The sequence below is a fragment of the Protopterus annectens genome, chromosome 2.part0 (assembly GCF_019279795.1).
Source record: "Protopterus annectens isolate FY-2018-M chromosome 2.part0, PAN1.0, whole genome shotgun sequence".
Taxonomy (NCBI): domain Eukaryota; kingdom Metazoa; phylum Chordata; order Ceratodontiformes; family Protopteridae; genus Protopterus; species Protopterus annectens.
The window spans coordinates 523,717,894-523,737,091 of NC_056728.1; positions in this window are offsets into that span (position 1 = coordinate 523,717,894).

A 19,198-nucleotide genomic window follows, 5' to 3' on the forward strand; every position below is an offset into this window, starting at 1 on the left:
ATATATATATATATATATATATATACACACATATAAACACCCAGATACATATACTGAGCAATATATATCTACACATATACAGATAGAAATACATAATATATATTGACAGTAGTAGGTATATCAGAATAGATATGTACGCACGTATAGTTATAGACATCTACATATATACCAACATAACTAGGCATATCTGTACACATAGGATGTTCATACATATATAGCTATATAGACGTATATCTATATATACATATATATATATATATATATATATATATATATATATATATATATATACACACACATATATGTGTGTATGTGTGCGCGCGCGTGCGTGTGTGTGTGTGTGTGTATATATATATATATATATATATATATATATGTATATATATATATATATATATATATATATATATATATATATATATATATATATATATATATATATATGGTTCTACCTCACTTCAATGACACGCCAGAACATCTACACGGAAATCATGAGCCCCAGAAGATCGAAAGAGAGAAGACCGACGCAAGTAGAAGACCTGACGGATGAAAGCACGCCGAGGATGCCGACATGGGAAAAGGCTGTGTAAGTATGCGGTAGTGACGTACAGTAGGGTGCGAGTAAGGTAAGTGTGGATATTGACGGTCTGTGGGGATAGGGGTGGGTTAAGTGAGTTAGGGTTAGGGCGGGTCAGGTAAGTGTCACGTAGTGATTGTGTTTGGGTTAGGGGTGGGATAAGTGAGTTAGGGTTAGGGAGCGGTCAGGTAAGTGTGCGGTAGTGATTGTGTTTGGGTTATGGGCGGATAAGTGAGTTAGGGTTAGGGATGGCCAGGTAAGTGTGCGTAGTGACGGACCTTAGGGTTAGGGTTTGGGTTAGGGTTATAGGTAGTTGTGTATGTGAGGTTTAGTGTGGGTTTGTAGGGATTTTGGGGCTTGTGTTGCATATGTGGTTTTGGACGGAATGTGTTTTGTTTGTTGATTGTGGTGTGTGAAGTGTATGAGGTTTGTTTGTGTACCATCGGTTATTTCGTTGTCGGGCATGTTTTGTACTGTCGGTTATGTGGTTTCGGTGTTTTGGTGTTTCGTTTATGTGAGGTAGAACCATATATATATATATATATATATATATATATATATATATATATATATATATATCTATAAATAGATGTACACATGGCCATATATATGCAGCACTATACAGATGTACAGATGTGTATACAGACATATGTATGAGTATACATGTGTATGTACATGTAGACATATATAGATCTATTATATGTATACGACCATATTCCTGTCATGAGTACACATCACAGTTGTGTATACCCTCCCAGATGTATCTCACTTTATGAAACTGTTATGTGCACGATGATAAAACAACATATGTGATGCAACAGTCATATTAATAACAAGGACTACACAATTTAGGAAATAAAGGCAATTATTCAATACTACTCAGTACTTGCACTGACAGCTATATTGGTAAAACAACAGCTGTGGTCATGGCGTAGTGGTTAAGTGTTGTGACTTCAGTATACAGGGTCCTGGGTTCAAGGGCTGTTCATTTTTTTTGCTGGGCAGAACAAGGGCTGTCGGATACAAAGTGGTTTAGGCAGTTTTGTGCTGCTTAAAGCATGTTTGCATGGGTTTGCAAGAAGCTAAGCAGTACTGAGCTATGGCTAAATGTACGGGTGCTTACACAGTGTAGGCATCACTTACCAGTGTGCAAATCAGCTTAGCTATTATATTGCAACATTGCTGATACTTGCTAAGCATAGCTTAGCCCTGGTAACTAGGACACACCACCCAGTCTGATAACCCGTAATAAGTGTATGTAATGCCATGTACAATACATGCACCTATGTGCTGTCATTACAGTAGCAAGGGGCATGAGTGTCATGTGTGGGACACAGACATACCGACATACATGAGGCCCGTACAGCACTGTTATCTGTGTGAATGTGTTACATACAGGTGTAGCCCAGGGTACGTGCTGTCACACTGGCATGTAGTGCATAATGGCAGTACTACTGTTGACAGTGCTAATCCAGTAAAGAGCAGAGTGCATAATGTAGTACTGACAACAGGCACATCTGCGGGCATGGCTGGACACTGATGCCTCCCTGTTGTATCCCTGGTGTGTGAGCTGTGTCACAGTATATACCCCTTACTGGGTAATGATCCATCATGTGGAATGTAACTGTAGATTACCATCTGTACAGCACATGTTAGTGAGGGCATACGACATGTAGTCATAGGTTCATAGGTAGGTACTAGGCTATTGACCCTAGAGCCTATACAAGCCCAGCCAAAAAGGTACCTTGGCTTTTGCCACCCAAGACAATTATTTTCCTGTGCCACTGTCTAGCAGAGCCACAGACGTGATCCCCGGGGTGAATTTCCTATTTCCCATCCAATCATCAAGATTTTTCTTGAAGAGTGCTAATGAGGAGCTTTGTTTGATATAGATAGGTAGTTTTTTCCAGAGTATAGGAAGTCTGTGGGACAGGAATCTAAATCTATCCCTCTTGCATGTTCTGTTTATTGTGGTGACAAGGTTTAGGTCCCTAGAGTGTGTAGCTCAGAGGGATTGGGATTTCTTTAAGTGGAGCATGTCCAACAGCTCTGGGTTTGACATAGCTTTGTATGTTAGGCAGAGATCCCCTCTGAGTAGGCGATATGCGACGGAGTAAAGCTGGAGTTTTTTGAGATGGTCTGCATAGGGCATCTGTTTGAGGCTGGTAATCCTCTTTGTGAGGTATTTCTGCTGCCTTTCCAGTTGTTGTAAATGTCTTGTGAGGTACATACCAAAAGGGGTGTTGTACTCTATAATGGGTCTAATGAGTGATGAGTAGAGGGGAACAATGACCTCTTTTTTTCTGGATGAGAAACCTTTTGTGATGAGGTGTGCCATGTAGAAGGATTTCATGACTACTGTAGCGATGTGATTATCAAAGGAGAGACTACGGTCCACCTGTGTCCCAGGTATCTTATCACACTTTTTGTGTTAAGTATACTACCGCCTATGTTGAAGTTCATGGGTACAGAGTTTTTACCAAATGGATAACAATGCACTTTTTGGCATTGAGCTTGAGGCCATGGCTTTGACACCAGGCATCTGTCTCAGTGAGGCCCTTTTGTAGGATGTCCACATCATTAGGAGTTTTGATTATGGCTCCTAGTTTGCAGTCATCTGTGAACTTCATTAGCCAAAGACGTTCAGTGTTCGCCTGTACTTCAGAAGCATAGATACCAAACAGGAGAGGACCAAGAACTGAACACTGTGGTACTCCACTTATCACTGGTCTGAAGTCAGAGTTGGAGTCTGCTACTTCCACAGTGTGGGTTCTGTCAGTGAGCCAGTTGGCAACCCATCTTGTGACATAGGGATTTATATCTAGTTTTGTGAGTTTATCTATAATTCCAGAGTGGGGGATGGTATCAAAAGCCTTGGCAAGATCTCGACAGGGTGTGTGAACCACCTAACCATCGTCTATGGCTTTGGTGACTGCTTCAAAGAAGTCTATCAGGTTTAGGAGACATGACCTGCCTTTTACAAACCCAAACTGGGTGGGGTACAGAGTTTAGAGATTACCAATGTTTTTGTTTATAAGTTCCATGATGATATGTTCCATGGCCTTGCAGACCAGGCTCGTTAGGCTAATGGGGTGGTAGTTCCTGGGGTGCTTGGTGGCTTCCCCCTTGTGGAGTGGGATAACTGTCACTGTACGCCATTCAGTGAGTACAAAGCCTGAGGTGAGGCTATGACTGAACATGATACTAAGGTGGGGTGCCAGTTCATTCTGCAGTTCATGTAGAATGCAGCCTGGGATGTTGTCTGGTCCACTGGATGCTGTGTTCTTGGCTTTGGAGAGTGTGGTTTTTACCCGTGCAGCCGTGATTACAGGAACTTTGCATTCTTCCTCATAGAGATGGGCCCTTTAGAGGGTGAGAGGTGGTAAAGTTAGCACTAAACCTATCTTCCAGGATGTTGGCAATATCAGTTGAGTCTGTATATTTAGTGCCATTGTGCTGTAACTCAGAGCAGATCTGAGTGTTGCCACCGAGATTCTTGACATAGCTATAGAATGCTTTGTGGTTGTCTTTAGAATCAGTGGCAATTTTGTTTTTGTAACTAACTTTGGAGGATTTTATCAGGGATCACAGCATCTTACTGAGGCTGACCACGGAGCTCCTCCATTCATGGGATTTTACTCTCTTTTGCAACAGTTTCTTCCTTCTGTTGTACAGTTTGTTTATGGCAGGGGACCACCATATTGGCTTCCTTATTTTGAAGGATAGCATCTTGGTTCTGTTTGGGATAGCACCATCCATGCACTTGTGTAAGTGCTTATAAAGTGCAATTATGTAGGATTCAGTAGTTGTAACTGTATTGTCCATCTGCATGGGTGTCATGAAGTTCACCATTTCTGTCTTAAGAAGAATGAAGTTGGCTTTGGAGAAAATTTTTACCATGGTTTATTTAATGGAGGGTGTGGGCAGGATGTGAATACCTAGGGTGATTAGCTTATGGTCAGATCGGACCAATAAGGCATTGACTTCAGGTGTGGAACACCCGTCACTCATGTTGGTAATGACTAGATCTATGATATTGTTGCCGCTGGTGGGAGTGTGGAAAAATTGATCCAGGGCATTGGAGTTTCTGAATTCCAGAAAGTGTTGAGCGAAGGTGTAGGTACATGAGTAGTTTTCCCAGTTAATGGTTGGGTAGTTTTAATCGTCCATTATTAGTGTGTCTGGTTGAACCCTAATATTTTCCAGTACATCAAGAAAAGATGAGTGGGAATCCTGGGGCATGGTGGGGGATCTGTAGAAAGCTACAGTTTGGAATGCAGTTTTTCCCAGAGTTAGTTGCACTTGCATAACCTCGGATGCATTATGCTGAGCAACTAGCCTGGAGGTGTGGATTTCCTTAATGAATATGGACACACTTCTGCCTTTGGTGTTCCGGTCCAGGTTACATGGCCGAAAAGTGTGGTATGATTTATAGCCTGGTAGTGCAGGGGTGCTTTCTAAAGCCTTGAACCAGGTCTCAGTCACTGCACAGATATCAATGTTCTCCATTTTAAGGAGTGCCTCGAGTGAGTGCATTTTGAGATTTAGACTTCTAGCATTGCATAGCATAACCATCAGTTTTTGCATATAGCAGTTATGGCATACATATTGTTGTCAGATGTCTATCTGTCAACACACGCATGCTTCTGTCTAGCTACTTGCCAAGCTGATGACTGTCAGTCCCTGTACAGATGTGCAGATGGCAGGGATATCCAACTGGGATACATGCAGAACATATGGTACAGAACAGCATGTAGTTCAGCTATAGTCAATCCATGCTAGCAACAGTATACATGTGTGTGATGAATGTGCTGTGTCACTAGGCGATGACCCTTCCCCTGGATACGACTGCACCCATGTACACAGTATTGCTGTGCACCTGTTCTGCACCCTGCCTTGTACTGTGCACCACACCTCACAGGTGTACAACCCATTGAAGAATGTGGAGTACTGTGTCAGTTATGGCATCTTTAATGCTCACAGCCTCTATGTTTTTCAGCAACACATACCTGGGATGATATGTGGACAGTTGTAATTGGTGAATGCCTGATGCCTGATTTACAGCTCTCAACATCAGTAGACCATGTGTGACCAATCCAATACTCTTACACTGACAACCATCAGAGCATACTGTGGCTATGGGGGCTGTACACACCTTTATTGATTTGACACACCTATGGGACAACATCACCACGTATCTTAGCAGTACACAAGCCCGATATGTGACATATGTCCTGTACATTCACATGCAGTGTGTACAAATTGTGTTAGGTGTACGGCTGCTGACCATGATGCATACACACCATGTGGGCATATGTGTGCACACACTTACCATGATGGTTTATCGCACCTTTTGTTGTATGTACTACAGCAGTCACTACTCCTGGCAGGGGTATACCAGCATAGGCCATCTGCATTTGCCAGTGTATGCTCAGTCTGTACTACACATGTCCCCTTATTCTGCATGATTGCAAGATCTTCTCATCTGCACATCCCATGGTGTTCACACACTGCCATCACTATTGCTGTGGGGGTGCGGTTATGGCAGCCACAGGTCCTGAACCTGACTATGTGCAGATAGAGCCATTCCTAGCATCCTTAGGATCCCTGCTGTAGTGCACTGGTGTTTCATGCTGACACCACCCCCTCCTTCAGCCTTTATGCAGATGCATGACAAGTAAGCCCTACACATGTGTGTCACTTTGAAGTGTCCCATACACTGAACACCACATGTTACAGCCTAGACCCAGCTGATAATGTAGACTACTGTAATGCATGATGCCATAGTGTATCTCTGCAGTAGTTGACATTGCCCTACAGGTATATACACTGGTGTTGTACTGTATATGGGTGTTGGTCTGAACATGTCCCTACTGTAGGCCATGTCTCCCACCATTATGTTACTCCCTGTGGACACATTCCACAATGACAGGATGTTAATTATCATGCAGGTGTCTGAGATACCCTTCCAATACCCCATCATGGTCGCCCCTGTGATGCCGTGCATTTCACAGCAACAATATGTGCATATGTACAGCATGCATTCAGGGTAGCTGTGTTAGGTGTGTGCATGGAATATACCATCACCATTACATGTCCGGTGTGTTGGCAAGCATCTAAATAAACCATACTCACCAGCTACAGGTTGCTGCCTTGGTGGTATCCCGGAGGGACCTATTAAAGAGGGTGGAGATGCAATGTCAGTGGCCACACCTGTGGCATTGCTACTGGGTGGGTGCATTATTACAATACATCAATGGTACATGTCCACAATATTACCACATCTGGACATCTGTTTATCACTATAGTGCAGCAACACAATATATCTACATGTCAGACATGCATGATCTACCTGTATCAATGCGGATGTATACACAACAGTGTTTTACTGATGTGCCCTTTGTCCTTACCCGCACACTCTTTGGCCAGTGTGTGGGTGCCACCCACCTCCACAAAGGTGTCCAGCGGTTGATGACTGGCCAGATGGGAAGGTGCCATGAGGCTGGAAAGGAGCTCATCCACACATGTCAGGGGGGGTGGATGGCATGATTTCCCCCCTGTGGTGAGGTGAACCCCTGGACTGCAGCAGCATGCCGGCGGGCATTGCGAAGCAGGTCAATGAAGCCGGACCTGCTCATAATTGCCATTTTGTAGTCAGACATCATTAACCCTGTGGACTAGGCCATTCCACAGAGTGGTCCGCTCCTGCTGTTCATGGGCAGCCCTGCCAAACAGCAATGGGTAAGGCTGGATCAGATGTGATATAAGCACATCATTCTCTGCTGTTGAATGGGTGGGCAAGTGTGCATGTGACATCTTAGCTGAAAGACATAAAGATGGAAACAGGTCTGAGCAACTCATACAGCAAGGTTACCACAGTTCATAATACACATCTCTGTCACCCCCGCCCAACCATATCAGCTTCAAAAAACTGTACACACAACTTATTAGGTATGGCTACAGCTTACCTACCAGTGGGACAGATATTGTATTGTACCACACTTTCTGCTATGTGATTGTAGCCATGTTCCCTGTGTGGACACTATCATTGCTGGCCTTTTACATTACATACCATTGTCAGAGCCATTATGGTTCCATATATGCCAGTGGTATGGCTGCTTTGGGATTGCTGCACATCTGACATTCTAAAATCCCTGACCAAGGGTATGTTGCAGATTATCCTGTGACACCAGTGACTTGCTTAGTGTATGACAACAGTTCTCCACATATGGGCCTGTGTTCCAGCCTCTGTCCTCCACCTACATACCAAGCTTTTCACCTATGACATGCTGTCAGGTGTTGTTTTGTAGTGGGCTGTGAGTATGCCATGCTGCCATTCCTGTCATCAGTCCACTGCTGTTGTATCCCCCACACATACATTGGGGCTGGGGACAAATATGTGTGGGCTTCACCTACACAATACATGTGTGCCCTTATGCACACCAGAGGACAGTGCATGTAACAGTGGTATATGGCCTTGTATTATTGAGTCTGGGGGGTGCACCATAACTAACCTAGGATGTTACAACATGTGGGGGTATCAGGGGTGAGCTGCCTTAAGGTATCTGGATGTACATTACCATACAATTCACCAATACTGAAATTAATTACATAAATTGGATTGATGCAGGCCTATTGCCTTCTGCCATACAGACTGTTCTATTTGTCAGTGTGCTTGTAATGGTGTCAGTTATGCATTGTTATGTAACAGTTACAACAGTTACATCCCATTGTGTCATGTAGTGATTGTGTACAGATAGAGGCTGCTGAACTACACATCTGCTTTACTTACTGTTGATTGTTTGGTATCCTGTGGCCCAGTCTGTTTTTACTGTAGTACTATTTGGAGGGCTCGGCCTGCACAGCAACATTTCTAAACCTTTCCAGACTACTGTATTAGAATAACTGCTTCACAGTTGCATTACTCTGTTTATATGGATGTCAGTGTCTAAACAGCTATATGACATGGCATATACAACTGTAATAGTACACAAATAAAGGTTTCCCATTTATGCAAACCTCTGTGTGGTGTTATATCCTATGACCTCTCTGTAGGTATATGTTGCAGGCAACGATTGTCATTTGTATGGGTGGCTCATACAGTGTCCATCTGTTAACATCTTAACTGAAGGCATAGTGACTGTTCCATATTGTGTGCATCTTCTACATATGTATCTTACTATACATATCTCTGGGTTTATATATCTATATATCTGTATATATACATATATATATATATATATATATATATATATATATATATATATATATATAGCTATATATAGATATATATATATCTATCTATATATCCATATATATGTGTGTATATATATATATATATATATATATATATACATATATATGTATATCTGTATCTGCATATATGTGTCTGTGTATATGTATCCTAGGGATGTTGATAGCTTCCACATTGTACATTACCTATGGGAGCCAGACTGTACTGCATGATATGTTACCGATATAAGCCTGACATCATACAGGTGTGATGGAATACTGTTAACATCTTGTGCTCATGTCATGTCAGGTCCTGGTTATGGGATCTGCAACACTTGGTAGTGTTTTGCAGGGCGGACGTGTTTTGCTGTGGGGGGGTATACTTATTCGTAGAAGACGTATGTTGTTTGGGTCCTCTAAACCCCATTAATGGTGCATGTGGACATATATGTTTTTATGTTCCCATTGTTATCTACAGATGTATGTCCGTCTATACCTATGTAGATATATATATATATATATATATATATATATATATATATATATATATATATATATATATACATATATATATATATATATATATATATATATATATATCTGCTTACATAAATATAACTATGTCCATATATATATATATATATATATATATATATATATATATATATATATATATATATATATATTTATATCTGCTTACATATATATAACTTGCTGTATATATTTAGACGTATAGATGTAGACATATATATCTACTGATGTATGCATTTGTATGTATATATGTTTTATATATATATAAATATATATATATATATATATATATATATATATATATCTCCCTATATATATATATATATATATATATATATATTTATGTATATATATATTTATATCTGCTTACATATATATAACTTGCTGTATATATTTAGACGTATAGATGTAGACATATATATCTACTGATGTATGCATTTGTATGTATATATGTTTTTATATATATATATATATATATATATCTCCCTATATATATATATATATATATATATATACATATATAGATATGGTGGATCTGCTTAGATATCAATATATATATATATATATATATATATATATATATATATATATATATATATACATTTACACACATACGCACACACGATACATCTACATGTTGGAATACAATCTCTCTACTGTTGAATGACTGGGCTGGATGATATGTTTGTGAATACAGGGTTACGTACATCTGACATGGCTTAGTGGTAAATCACTTTGGCTATGGTGCCCAGAGTCCTGGATTCGAGCTGGACAGAACAAAAGCCATTGAATTCAGTGTGATTAAGGCACATTTGAACAGCTTTTAAGCATGTTTGCATGGGTTTGCGTGACGGTAAGCATTGCTAACTTCCAGTTAATGTTTCTTATACTCAGTTAGTTTCTAATTTGCTTAACCAGTGTAGGAATTGCTTACTCCTGTGCAAACAGACTTAAACCTGCTTACTGCTTCTTAAAAATGATTACTCCCACTTGCTGCCATGCTAATTTCTTTAAAAGAAAAAGGGGTTGATAGGAAAGTGGTGAAAAATGGGGCACAAAGAGGGAAAGACAGTAGGGAAAATAGTGAGGGATGTGCAGGAAGGGTGTAAGGAAGGGCCATAGCTGTCCATTTCTTCTACAGCAACAGCTGTGCATATACACTGAATTAGGAGGTAGATTTGGGCACTCAAACCCCTGGGAGAGGGTGAAGGCAATGATAATAAGTTGTGAGTGTGGGATTTTTGCACAATGGCTAAGGTGTTTACCTTAGAGACACAAGATGCAGGGTTTGATTCTCACATGGGGTAATTGGCTAGGCTCAAAATGGCCCACAAGGACAGTTAGCCTAATACTAATCTATGAACCTATGATGCCAATTATACCGGATTACATGTGTCCAGTGGACACATGCGAAATGGACAGCTATGTATTGGGGAGATTTTTGTGGGGGAACAGATTGACCTTTTTTTTTTTTTTTTTTTTCAGTCGAGAGTGGGATGTTGGGTAGGGTAGTAGGTATATTTGGGGAGGTAGGTTGGGTAGGTTAACAGACAAGACAAACAAGACACATACAGGGGCAGTATATGACACATGTGGGGGTAAACACCTTGATGGGGAGGGGTGTTGTGAAATTGGAAGCCCATGAGCTCCCTAGTGGAAACAGTAGGACAGGGGTCCCCACATGGGCCAGTCATGCACCTTCCTTCACCCCCTGATTGGTGGCTAGCTACTGAGTTGCAGAGCCAGACTGATGCTCTAGTTGTGACATGCAACCCTCGAGCTGGCATAGAAGATCACTAAGCTGCTGGTTGATCTCTCTATGCACCACAACCTCGACCTGGTGACAGGTGACAGGTTCCTGTCTACACCCATTCCCAAGGGGGGGGGGCGAGCCCCATCCCCTGAGGTGGTTCCACCCAAAGGTGGTGTAGGACCAATGGATAGGGAGGTCCTGGGTTGGGTCCCAGACATGCTGGTGCCATTGCCAGCTGTGGTGTGACAGGTGGGTTCGCTGCGACCAGGCTTCCCAAATGTGCTATAGTGTTTAGATCATCATCATATGTGGGTTAGCAATAGTCAACACATTCCAGGGTTAGGTATAACAGCATACATATATATTCCCATTAACCCAGGCACCAGATATGGAACAGTTGCATAGCAAACATAACACATGCATATATGGGACCACAGTGGTAATAAGAACAGCATGCAGGAGCATTGATGGCACCATGCCACCAGTGTTGGAATTATTCAATATCGCACATGCATGGGAACAATTAAAATATTTATCAAACAATTGGGCATTATCAGAACATAGGTGTCATTATATACCAGTTGGGGCGGGTATGTTGCTTATTGTTGGAGATATGGTGGGGGGGAGGAGATGTCAATAAACAACTAGTATATTCCTGTAGTCCACATTACTTTCCTAGTCAGTGCTGTTATCTGTACCTTACAAGTCTTACTACACTACCCTATAGCCTTAGTTTGGACAGTGATATGGCTGTCGTCATCGTTAGACATGAGCTGGTTTTACCTGCAGTATACACCTCTTACCTGGTATACCTGTGGAGGGAATGTTTGTTAACATTAACTGTTTCTACACATACTCCCAGATTCCGGGTTGATGTTTTGCACATAGCTATCCAAATCTTTCTGCACAGACTCTGGCCATGTGTTCACAACATGCAGGTGTGCAGGGGCATATCTAGAATATTGCCCTCTTCAACCTTTAGTGACCTGACACACACATATACTTGCTTTCCTACACAGTTATATTATGTAGCACAGTGTGGGTGACATTGATAAGTGATACTTTATTATTCAGAGAAACTGCAACACTCACAATTCCCTACAATACCAGAGTGAACGTGCCAGTACAGGTTATAATGGTCTTTATTTCTCAGCACAGTGTTCATATCCGACATATCTGTGGGAGCAATGTTTTAGCACTACCTGACTGTTGTCACACAAACTTCCAGATTACACATTAGTATTATGCACATACATACCACTCTCTTACTGTACACACTCTGGTCACAGCTTGACAACATGGGGGTGTAGATAGGACATACTTGGCATATTATTCTCCTAACAGTTTTGGGCATTGTTACAGTGACAGGTTTGTTCTCATAGATGTTTGACAATCACTTGTATTCCCTGTTTGCTGGCTAAACATCTGGGATCATCCCACAGACTTACCATGGGGACAGAGGGACAGACAGCAGATATGGGCCCATATACTGGACATTCTGGCCTCATCTGTACAGTTGTGGGGTATGATTCTGTATGCAGCCTACATCCACTCCCAGGATTCAGACCATGGCTGGGTATGCTACAGCTTGAAAACTGTCCAGCACAGTTGTGTCTGCTATATGGATATTGCTGTATATTTCCTATCTGCTTTCTGTCTTATTAATTCCATGTGCTTTTGCATTCTGACCTTGTATTACAACACTCTTATACAGATCTCCTAGACAGTAATATTTTGTAGGACAGTGTGGGTGACAGTGATGTGTAATACCTCATTATTCAGAGCAACTGCATCAGTCACAATGCCATACAATACCAATGTAAACAGTACCAGTATAGGGTATCATTCTTGTATTTCTGGGCACTGTGTTGGTATCTGCACAGACTCTGGCCATGTGCTGACTACATGCAGGTGTGCAGGGACATATCTAGAATACTGCCCTCTTCAACCTGTGGGAGAAATGTTTGTTAGCACTAACTAAATGTTCCCACACACAGTACCAGTGTCCACATTACTATTATGCACATACATCTCATGCTGTTACTGTACACACTCTGGCCACAGCTTGACAAGTTGGGGTGTAATTGGGGCATAAGTGGATTCTTAGTCTAATAAGGTTTTGGGAGTTGCTAGTGTGCCAGCTTTGTTCTCATAGATGTGTGTTAATCAGTTGTATTTCCTGTTTGCTGCCTATACATCTTGGATCATTCCACTGATTTCCCAGGGGGACAGGTTGCTAAGCAACAGATATGGGCCACTTTACTGGACATTCTGGACATATCTGTACAGTTATGGAGTATGATTCTGTATGCAGACTACTACCACTGACAGGATTCGAACCATGGCTGTGTGTGCTAAATAAAACAACAGTTCACATCTCAGTTGCATGTGCTATTTGGGTTTTGTTGTCTGCATTTTTCCCTGTTTTCTGTCTATGTGTCTCTCAGTTGTACTAAATGACCTCTGGGGATTACACCAGTCATATACAAGCATTCCTACACATTCAATTTATGGTGCATGGTGTGGGTAACAGTGCTTAATACAACAGTACTATTACATGATTGCAAATCTACATTACCATATGATACCAGAATATACACATGCTGTCCAGCAGTTAGACCTTTATCGTAAGGCTGTTACGCTTTTATTTATATACAAACTATATGAGACTCTTCCTGTCATATTCTCCGGTGTATGCAGTACTTGCCTTGAACAATACAGGTTTTATACAGGCAATTGATTTACTACTACTTTTAATTTTATTTCCTATGACAGTAATTGCATGAGTATTACTGACCTGTCTCGTGTCACAACCTCACTAAGAGACTGACTTGGGCCTCCAGGTTCATGGCCCACTCCATTGCAGCTGTGGGGGACATAAGAGGAATATTTAACCATACCTATCCATGATATATATGAGCTGGCAATTATTACACACATAGTGGGGTGATACTTACACACAACTGGAACATCCCTTGCTGCTCTAGCCTCTTGGATCCACTGCACCAACAGTTCCCCCTTATGCCACTTCAGGTCAGCATAGTTATGTCTGACCTGCTCACCAGTTCGGGGTATGCCAGTGGCACTGGTGAGGTCATGGGCGAGATGGTTCCAGGCCTCTGCCTTATATTGGGAGCCCTGGTACTGGCCCTGCAGCAGTCTCTGATCCTGGTCTTTGACAAGGAGTCCTGGCATGACTCTGGACTCCTGGATGCACTAGCACTGTGCCAGAAAGCGCACACCTTCTCCCCTTCCTGACATGCTGCTTGCAAGGGGAAGCTACAACCAGTTATGAGATATATTCCCGCCTCTTGGGTTTAAGTAGGGATGATTTCCCGCACTTTTCCGTGACTGGCCGGTTTTGAAAAGGCGAGGGCAAACCTGCTTACCTAGGGTTGGCATTGTTTAAAGGGGTATACCTCTGGGCACACTGAGTTACATAGCCTACGCATTGCTTACACCTCCTAAGCTGGCCTGTGCAATGCTTAGCATTGCTTACATTAGACTTTGCATAATAATTCCTTTTTGGCATTGATTTATTATTCATTACACCTTATATGTATGCCTGGTATCCATGATTCATGTGTACGTACACTGTATGGGGTCCTTGTTTTTTATTGGGGACTTCAACACTCTATTATAATTGCACCCTACTTCTGGGCTTACTACTGTACTCCAGTTTACATATTTATGTTATGTAGTGGGCTAAGGCACATATGTCTGTATGCTGATTCCTTACACAGGTTCAGTTTGATTTTACTACGGTGAAGACTTGTTTGCTGATACCTCATTCTTCTGTACTTCACTGATGGCTTGGTGGTAAACTACTGTGACTATTGTGTATAGGGTCCTGGGTTCAAGCCCTGAGTGGCTGTTTATTTTGTTGTTGGGAAGAACAAGGACCATTAGATTCAGAATGATTAAGGCAGTTTTCAGCATTTGAAAGTGGGTTTGTGTGGGTTTGCACGAGGGTAAGCAATGCTAACCTCCAGTTACATATGCTTACAGAGAGTTAGCTTCAGAATTGCTTAACCTGTGTGCATTGCTTACCTCTGCGCAAAAGGGCTTAAACCTGCTTACTAGTGCTTAAATATGCTTACTACCACTTATTGGTGCTTAAACCTGCTTACTAGTGCTTTATTTATTATGATACTGACATCTCAGATGTGCATTTACTGCAGTACTCCAGTTCATAAATATATGTTATTTAGTGGGTTATGCAACATAAATATTAGTCATAACATGCTTTGCCATGGAAAATGGAATGTGTTGCAGTGGGACTTGAACCGGGAATTCCTGCTCATACGGCAAATGCTCTGCCCACTACACTATTGCTATGCTGCTTTATTTGCATATATCTTCCTTGTTATCCTCTTCAGCCATTTAAGCTGCATTAGCCGTAGCTAAGTGATGGGCACACCCATGCACCTACGGTTAGCTTTAATCGGATTTTTAAAAAAAAAACGGGTTTGTTCATTTTATTTCTGTATACTTTTGCTGTTGTACATGAGGGGGGCTGTTGAGATATGCGGACACCTATGAGTGGTCTCGCTCATTTCTTACCTCTTTCTGCTGTTCTTCATTGCGGGGGCATGTATACTCTGAGAGGTTTTCTCTCAGACACATCCCCTGCACTCTTACATGCTCTGTATAACATTAGGAGCTCAGGCAGCACACCTCATTACTATGCATGGTGCTCTGCCGTCCTGCTCCTTAACAGCTGTCTCCATACAGGACTAAGCTAGTCCTGCATGGAGGAATAGTAAATCTGGGGGTGTGACTTATAAAATTTAGTTTTAGACCTAGAAACTAAAGAATACTACCACTATAAATACAAATTGTGCTGAACGGTTTCCCATGTATAACTCTTTCATAAACCCTATGGTTCAATAGATATGAACATTCGTTTGAAATGCAAGGACATAATTTGATTCTGACAAAAGGCTTAAACTCTGCCCATTGGAAGTTACAGTGCAAACTTCCTGAGCTCCATTGGAGTGAATGAGTTGAAACATACTTCTGAAAAATCACAATGTAAGTGCTTTATTGTTATTGGCTAACAGCTTTTCCTTCTGGTTTCCTTACAAATATTTCAGTTTATGCACATAAAATAATCTAATTTCTGTTTATTTTAGGAAATGTATTTATCTTATATTGTATAATGAAGCCTTTGCATTACAGCATAATGCAGCTATCAGTGATTCTGTCTTTGGATTAGATAGCTGAAAAAGTTCCATGACCTAACCCACTTAAATAGTTGATAAATAAAATATGTAAGTAAACAACCAACTGACCAAAAGCAATGCTAACCTCCAGTTACATATGCTTACAGAGAGTTAGCTTCAGAATTGCTTAACCTGTGTGCATTGCTTACCTCTGCGCAAAAGGGCTTAAACCTGCTTACTAGTGCTTAAATATGCTTACTACCACTTATTGGTGCTTAAACCTGCTTACTAGTGCTTTATTTATTATGATACTGACATCTCAGATGTGCATTTACTGCAGTACTCCAGTTCATAAATATATGTTATTTAGTGGGTTATGCAACATAAATATTAGTCATAACATGCTTTGCCATGGAAAATGGAATGTGTTGCAGTGGGACTTGAACCGGGAATTCCTGCTCATACGGCAAATGCTCTGCCCACTACACTATTGCTATGCTGCTTTATTTGCATATATCTTCCTTGTTATCCTCTTCAGCCATTTAAGCTGCATTAGCCGTAGCTAAGTGATGGGCACACCTGCGCACCTACGGTTAGCTTTAATCGGATTTTTAAAAAAAAAACGGGTTTGTTCATTTTATTTCTGTATACTTTTGCTGTTGTACATGAGGGGGGCTGTTGAGATATGCGGACACCTATGAGTGGTCTCGCTCATTTCTTACCTCTTTCTGCTGTTCTTCATTGCGGGGGCATGTATACTCTGAGAGGTTTTCTCTCAGACACATCCCCTGCACTCTTACATGCTCTGTATAACATTAGGAGCTCAGGCAGCACACCTCATTACTATGCATGGTGCTCTGCCGTCCTGCTCCTTAACAGCTGTCTCCATACAGGACTAAGCTAGTCCTGCATGGAGGAATAGTAAATCTGGGGGTGTGACTTATAAAATTTAGTTTTAGACCTAGAAACTAAAGAATACTACCACTATAAATACAAATTGTGCTGAAAGGTTTCCCATTTATAATTCTTTCATAAACCCTATGGTTCAATAGATATGAACATTCGTTTGAAATGCAAGGACATAATTTGATTCTGACAAAAGGCTTAAACTCTGCCCATTGGAAGTTACAGTGCAAACTTCCTGAGCTCCATTGGAGTGAATGAGTTGAAACATACTTCTGAAAAATCACAATGTAAGTGCTTTATTGTTATTGGCTAACAGCTTTTCCTTCTGGTTTCCTTACAAATATTTCAGTTTATGCACATAAAATAATCTAATTTCTGTTTATTTTAGGAAATGTATTTATCTTATATTGTATAATGAAGCCTTTGCATTACAACATAATGCAGCTATCAGTGATTCTGTCTTTGGATTAGATAGCTGAAAAAGTTCCATGACCTAACCCACTTAAACAGTTGATAAATAAAATATGTAAGTAAACAACCAACTGACCAAATAAATAAATAAATAAATAAATTCATATTTAAGGGTAAAAGGACTCGCAGACAAACCATTTAGTAAAAAATGCAAGAAAAATCCAGCTAAGCTAGAGTTTTCACAGTGTGATACCTTAAATCTCCTATAGTAGAGGCCTTTGGTGTATATGCAAATGACCGCCTAAGGACATCAAGTGTTTCAGCTACATGGCTTCTAAATATCTAAGACTCTTTTACTTTTAAAGTCTTTATGGTTGCATTCAGGCCAATAAATCCAACCCCCACCCAAGCTGAGGATATCCATGGTTCCGCCTTTTTATTGACCTTAAAGAAAAAGAAGTTCGAAAGGGATTTAGCTGATTTTAAAAGGGGACATATCTGTGTTTGGCCCCATGGGACTGATTGGACAATGTTCATAGCTACTGATAAAACTTCTCAAATACCCAATATACGAGAGGCAAGTCAACAATCTTTGTCTAATATAATAGAGAGAGAATGTGGATCCGAAGGGATAACATCACTGGACAATCGTAATGCTTCTCATTTATTTAATATACAAGAATCAAGTCAGCAATCTGTTTCTAATGAACTTAATAATGTGGCAAGTGAGCAACTGAGCTCTTCAAATATACATTTTTTATTTATTTTTTTTTTATTTTACATTTGTTGACCGGGCTAGTCCAGCTGGATATATATACATTTTCAGTAGAGGTCTAGGGGGAAAAGCTCCACACAGATATACAAAAGTATAAAAAATATTCTTACATGGTAAATATAGGGTTAATAAACCAAATAAAACAGGTAATTATTACATTTCAGAGATCAAAACACTTAAAAGTAACAGTGAACATAGTATTGCTTATGTAAGCTAAAACAGATATAATACAGTAAGAGTTATGTACAATAGTTCACATCAGGTTGAAGGATTTAAGCAATAAGTAGATTAGAGTTTAAATAGTGTCAGTGTTAATTATAAGACTAAGTATTTAAATGTTTGGAAGTTTAGTTAGAAGAGGAAAGAAACAGGGGTGAAGACGGTTGTTAGTCAGGGTGACTACAAGGGCATAGCCAGTGCATTTGGAGGTGATTTTTAAGTTTTTGTTTAAAGAGTGGCAAGGATGTAATTAGTATTAGTTCATTGGGTAACAGGTTCCAGTTTTTTCCTACTGTGTTAGTAAACAGAGAGTCACCAGCTGTATTATTAGACTTTGTTAAGCTAGCAAGGAGTTTGCTCGAAGAACGTAAGGAGTTCAGATTATTATATGGGATTAAGAGTTTTGAGAGTATAGGGGTATTATTGGGTTGGTAAAATATTTTGTGGGCAATTGTGAGTTGGGGGATTATCAGATGGTTTTGGAATTCCAGCCAGTCTAGTTGCCTAAGATTAGTACAGTGGTGAGTTCTAAAGGGATTGCCTGTAGCGAATCTGGCAATATTATTACAGGAAGTTGCTAATTTGTTGAGGTTAGTTTTCTTAAGGTTGGTAAATATAGATGAGGCATA